At 57.5% G+C, this 5888-nt stretch overlaps 1 long non-coding RNA gene across 1 annotated transcript; it reads left to right on the top strand.

Moving 5' to 3' along the window:
- Window positions 1–290: 290 nt before the first annotated feature.
- Window positions 291–5346, top strand: LOC119709199. The gene is made up of 2 exons (XR_005259295.1): window positions 291–444; window positions 1118–5346. It is a non-coding gene; the product is annotated as an uncharacterized LOC119709199 (long non-coding RNA).
- Window positions 5347–5888: the final 542 nt, after the last annotated feature.

The raw sequence follows: 5888 nt of genomic DNA on the forward strand, positions 1-5888 counted from the left end.
GGATGCTTGAGGGATTTTTCCCTGTGGTCAAGGGATTTAGGAGGTGCTGTGGGTCCCTTTGCTGCATCTTGGCTCCTGCAGGTGCCTCCTTGCCCCACCAAGACAAGATCTCAGCTGCTGCCAAGATCACTGTGGGATACCCACATCCCCCTGGGATCCCTGCATCCATTTCAGGGTCTCCAGGGTGGCATTGTCCCCTCCATGGCTGCAGCCACGGGTGGCTCAGTGGGGACACTGAGGCAGCGGAGTGGGGAGGCCGTGTGGGGACGTGCCGGGCTGTTGGGTGCTCGGCTGGGTGAGCAGTGCAGTAATAGGAGTGTTTTGCAGAATGCAGACGGGAAGCTGACGCTGCAGGAATTTCAGGAGGGCTCCAAGGCCGACCCCTCCATCGTGCAGGCGCTCTCCCTCTACGACGGGCTCGTATAGTCCCGGGGCCGAGCGGCGGTGAGTGCACAGCCGGGGCTGTGGGGGCCCCATCTCCCACCTGCTTCATGCCATCCCACCTCCCCAGGCACAGACAGCTGATTCTCCTCTGCTGAAGCACCAAAACGTGGATGTCCCCCCCAAATCCAGCCAGGGGGAATGCTGCCCCCATTCTGATAGGTTTGTCCCAGTCCTCCCCGTATCACAGAGCCCCCTCAGACCTCATCCCATGGAGCTGGAAGTGTTTGCCTGCGGCGCAGCTCGTGCCCTCACCAGCAGATGTGGCTGCAGAGGAGGCAGGGAGGCAGCTGGCGTGCTGGGGGCATGGGGACGCTCCAGAGACAGATTATATTAAATGTTTTATTTATCTTATATCGTATTATATTATGCCCTGGAGCTGGTTTGGCACGGCACTCTCAGGGACCCTGGTTCACAGCATCATACAGGTGCCGGGCTGAGCAGCCCGTGGTCCTTGCTGTGCCCTGTGGAGCTGTGCAGAGTCCCTTGGAGTGTTTTTGGTCATCACAGTCCAGGCAGCGTCCTGGGGGTGGGATGTTTTTAACCCCACAGGAGTTTTGAGATTTTCAATATCTATTCTGTTGGTGGCTTTGCCCTTCCAGCTGCGCTGAGATGGCCACAGGGATTTCTGGCCATCCTTCTCACCCCATTTCCCTTCTCCCACCCTCTCCTGCAGATGCCTGGGGGAAGATGCTCTCCGTGCCATCCGACCACCGCCGTGTGAAGCTTGCCTGTCCCTCCCGGCCTTCCTTTCTGTCCTGCGAGCAAGGAGTGCCCTCAAAGCGCCAGCTCACTCCCCTCTCCGCACTCTGAACCAGCCGCTGCCATTCGCCAAACTCCGCTTCTCCCGAGCGATCCCCGCGCCAGGCCCGGTCTGAGCGGCAGCGAACGGCCGAGGCCTCAGGGCCGGGGGAGCGGCGGAGCATCGCCGCAGGCACGGCCCCCTCTCGGCTCCTCGCCCCCTTTGCTCCCTTTTTCCTACATTTCCGATGGGACCGCGGATGCGCCGGCGGGGTCCTCTCTCGGGAGGCGGCCGGGGAGGAGCCCGAAGGTACCGGGGGCTGCAGCCCCGGGGTCTGCCCGTGCGGGGTGGCCGGGGAGCCGAGGCACCGACGGCGATTGGGAACAGAGTCCTGGCGTCACCCACGATGCCGCTGGCAGCCCGGCTCGGCTCACTAGGGATATATATTATATTATTATTTTATTTTTTCTGGTGAGACAGTATTGTGCTTTTTTGGTTTGGTTTTGTTTTGTTGTTTTTTTTTTTTTTTCCCCCCTTCGGTGGAAAAAAGTGAGGCTTTTTTTTATATGCCTATCTTGACGATCGATATCCTTATTTATTTGTTGTAAATGTTGCTGCTGTGTTTTGTCTCTCGTGCGTGTGTCCACCCACCCAGGTGAGGATTTGTAAGGTTTACATGCTCGTATTGCGGGGACCCGGGAGCCTGCAATAACAATGAAGCCAAAAATCTGCCTTCCCCCCTCTCCTCCCACCCCTTGTATCCCAAGCTCCGTGGGCTGGCTGCTGTTTGGAGGGGATGCTGTAGCTTCTTTTCCTCTTCCTGCTCCCGTGTTCCCTGCATTTTTCTGTTCACTCTTCCCTTTGGGGGCTCAGTGAGGGCTCACTCAGCCCAGCCTCTGAGCAGACCAAGCTCCATCCCTCAGTCGGGCAGGGTGAGGAAACTGCTGGGCACCAGAACATCCCTATTTCCTTCATTTCCTTCATTTTCTCACTGCATGAAAAAGTATTCATGGAGCCCAGGGTTGGGTTTTGCTTTCAGGCAGATTCCTTCGCTGCGTTCTGCTTTGCAAACGGTGGGAAGGTGTTTGGTGGTGGCTGTGAACCGTCCTGTGCTGGAGGGGCAGCCTTGCTCTGTCTTGCTCTGTCCCCTCCTCCCAGCTGGGACAGGGTGACAGGGGAGTGCCAGCGGGGCTGAGCACAGCTCAGGGTGTCTCCTCACCCCACCACTCCCTCAGGACCTGGGAGGTTTTTCTGTGACCCCAAGCAGAGCCGCTTGCACCCAGCTTGGAGGAGGCAAAGGGCTGGGAATTTACACCTGGGGACGCTGAGCTGCAGCCCCCCATCATGAGCAGGGCCTGCACGGCCTCTCCAAACTCCATCAGCACCCAGCACCCCTCTGGGACGTGCCCCCAGCTCAGCCCCACCGTGGGACACAGTTGGCATTCTGCTGGAGAGTGCGCGTTGTGTGGGTGATGCCTCAGCTGCTCTGGGAAAGGAGAGATGTGCATTCCCTCAGGAGCAGAGTGCCAGAAGCCTTAGGGACCCTAAAGCCACCCTGAGGCCCCACCCTTCCATCCCTGGTCCAGCTGATGGCAGTATTATCTTTCCACCCAGCTGTCTCCCAGCTCCTGTGGCTGAGCCCAGACTGTCCCCGTGGCAGTGGGAGGTGACATCTGCCTGTGGAGGACAGTGTGCCAGGTGTCTCACGATGCAGGAGACAAGGTGGTGCCTCAGAGTGCCCTCAATCCTCCTGGCATGGCAGGGACAGTTGCCCCAGCCAAGGGATGCTGGTTCTTCACCGTGCAGCCCCACTCCCCAGTTTGGGATTTTGTGCTTGTGGTACTTCTTGATGCCCATAAAAAAACACCTTTCCCCATCCCCAAGGAGACTGACCTCACGTCCACGTGCAATATTTCTGCCTCTTCTGCAGTTCCTGCCCCTGAGGATGCCCGTGTTTCATTGTGGGGGTGCTTCTGGAGGGTGTCCCTCGCTCACTCCCACGCAAACCTCCTTTTCCTTGTTGCTCTGTGGCCAAAATGCAACTCTCTGGGGTAGGTTTTTGCAGTGCCTGCAACTTGTTGAATGCTCATCTGCCAGACTGGTCCCCTCCTGGTGCCAATCAATGTTCCCAATGAATGTGACACTGCTGCAATCACCTCTGCTGACGAACGACGGCCCCTGCCACGTTTGACATAGTTCCCAGGCAAAGGCAAACCTCATTTACTCTGACACTGTTGCCCTGGAAAGCTTTTAATTTTTGGAGGACCTGTCATGGCTTGAGCTCCCTCAGTGCCCACAGATGTCTCCCAGGGAGTCAGCCCTGCCAGGGCTCTTGACACGCTGAGCGTCCCTGAGCAAAATGTTTTGGCCTCAGTGTTCCCCCTTGGCTGTGGATTTGGGACCCTGGCTTGGAAGCTTCTAGTCACCCTTTTGGGAAGCACTGAGGGCCCCTGATTCCTCCTGACCACCACCAGGATCTGCAGCATCTTGATCTCACTGAGAATAAAGCTTGGAGCATCTCGCGCTTGGAAATGTCAGCCTTAACCTCCTCGTGCCTCAGTTTCCCCATCAGTGGAGTGGCTGGGGTGAGCCATCCCCCCCCTGGAAAGCAGTTTGGTGTCTGTGCTCTGGCAAGCACCAGTGCTGGGTATGGCTCAGGACTGCTTGGCAGGACCCGCCGGGCACCAGGCACGTGCAGAACACCGGGCACGGTGCGTGGGGTCGTCGGTGGGTCTCTGATTCCAGCCTCTGTCCTACACCTGCTCATGAAGGAACAGGCAGCAAGCCCTGCTTTGTCTCTGTTTGTACTCGGGTTCCTGGTGCCTGTCCAAAATAGAGCCCTGGCCATGGGAAGGGGGCCCAGAGTACAGCCAGGCAGAGGTGAGGGTCCAGCCCTGGTGACTGTGGCATGTGCCCCCCTCTCATTTGTCCCTGTCGGTGTTGCCCCATTAAATGCCACGTCTGTACTTTCCTTTCTTTTCACTTTTCTGTCTGTGTGCTGATCGTTGCTGCTTTATATCTGTCTTTCCTTGAGCTCTGGGGCTGGGCTGAGCTGAGCTGTTTCCCCCAGGAGCAAGAACGTGGGAGAGGGCTCTGGGGGCAGATTTCCCCCTGCCCTCTCCTCACAGCACAAACCAGGACCCCAGAGAGAGAGAAGTGAAGGGTTTTTCCTCTGGAGCAGGCTGTTAATTAATGCAGTTAATAACGAGACCAGGCTGGTGCCAGGAGCACTCTCCACTGGGTTGGTGGAGGGGGGTGTTTGTTTATGGGAGACCCCAGACCCTGTTTGTGCCAGGTACCAGCTGCATCTCACCCTCCTTCACAGGAGCCTGCTGGTTTTTCCTGTGCCATCAGGACACCACATTCCTGTTGGATGGGAGGCTGAGGCTGTGGGAATCCCAGCCCAGGTCACTGCTCCTCAGTGGGCAGGGATGCAGCTGCCCAGGGGGTGGAATTGACCTGGGGTCTTGGGATTTGGGTTTGAGCCCCACTTGGAGCAGGGCTGGCTTTGAAGCGGGGCCAGGCATGGCATGAGGGCAGCTGAAATCAGTCAGAGCTGCCCCCTTCCCATGTATTTAGGCTTGGGGGGGGGTCTTTTGGGATGGGTGAGTGACCTGCAGCCAGCTCACTGTTCCCATCCAAGGAGGAGATTTGGGGCATTTAGTGAGAGCATCTGTCACCTGTCCTTCCCAAGGGCATTGGAGGGGAGGGTCTGGCTGGGACAGAAGCGAGGGCTGAGGGCAAAGGAGAAAGGTGATGGCCCCAGCCTCAGTGCACAGTTTGGGGTGCAGCAGTTTTGGGGTCTCAGTTACACATTTCAGCCCTGCCTATTCCAGCAGCGCTGCAGGAAAGTCATCCTTCCCTTCTCTCTCTGCTCCCGTGGCCACCAGCCCTGGGCTGGGTGCCCTGTGCTGCAGGTGTGACCCCTGCCCAGGGGGTGGCCGAGCCCTGGGCTGAGAAGCAGCAGCTCCAGCAAAGAGCCTTGTTTGTGAAGATGAAGCCTTGTGTGCGTCCGTGCCGGTGTCTCGGCTTGCATGCCCCGCTGCCTTGTCTTGAGATGAATTCAAGAGCAAACCAAGCAAATGAAACAGTTTAATAACAGAACAAAACAAAACCCAGGAACTTTGTGACAGTGGAAATAAAAGCTTAATGACAGTAATGGAGTGGCAGTGGTCTGTGATGTGTTGGGGTGGGTTCGCGGGGCCCCCAAAGCCACCCTGGCACCCGGCGGGGCTGGGAGCTGGGCTGGCAGTGCCACTGCAAGTGCCCCAAGCACAGAGCAGCGATGGCAGCAGCACAGGTGGAAATAGGGATGCCCTGGGCTCTGTGGGCAGGCACTGTGCCCACACCTGTGATGAGCTGCCAGGTCTCAGCTCCAGGCACCTGTAGCGTTTTGCCCAGGGGGTTTCGAGCCGATCTGATAAGCTCTCAACACCCCAACACTGCACCCCAGAATAGCTCAGCATTCATCAGGAGGCATAAAAGGAGCAGGAGGCTGATGTGACAGCATCAGGAACAAAAAAGGTTTAATAAAGGCAAAATAACAAACTCAAAGCGATCCAGGTGCCACAAGCTTGTGCTCCTGGTAAAGACACCTCACAAAAGCGATTTGGCTTCTTTGTTCTGTCCTTTTCTACTAAATGGCCCAGGCGGGACCTTTTGGCTAATGGCCGATTAGCTGTCCCCAAACTTGAGGTGAAGTCCC

This window comes from Motacilla alba, chromosome 17, assembly GCF_015832195.1.
Source record: "Motacilla alba alba isolate MOTALB_02 chromosome 17, Motacilla_alba_V1.0_pri, whole genome shotgun sequence".
Taxonomy (NCBI): Eukaryota; Metazoa; Chordata; class Aves; order Passeriformes; family Motacillidae; genus Motacilla; species Motacilla alba.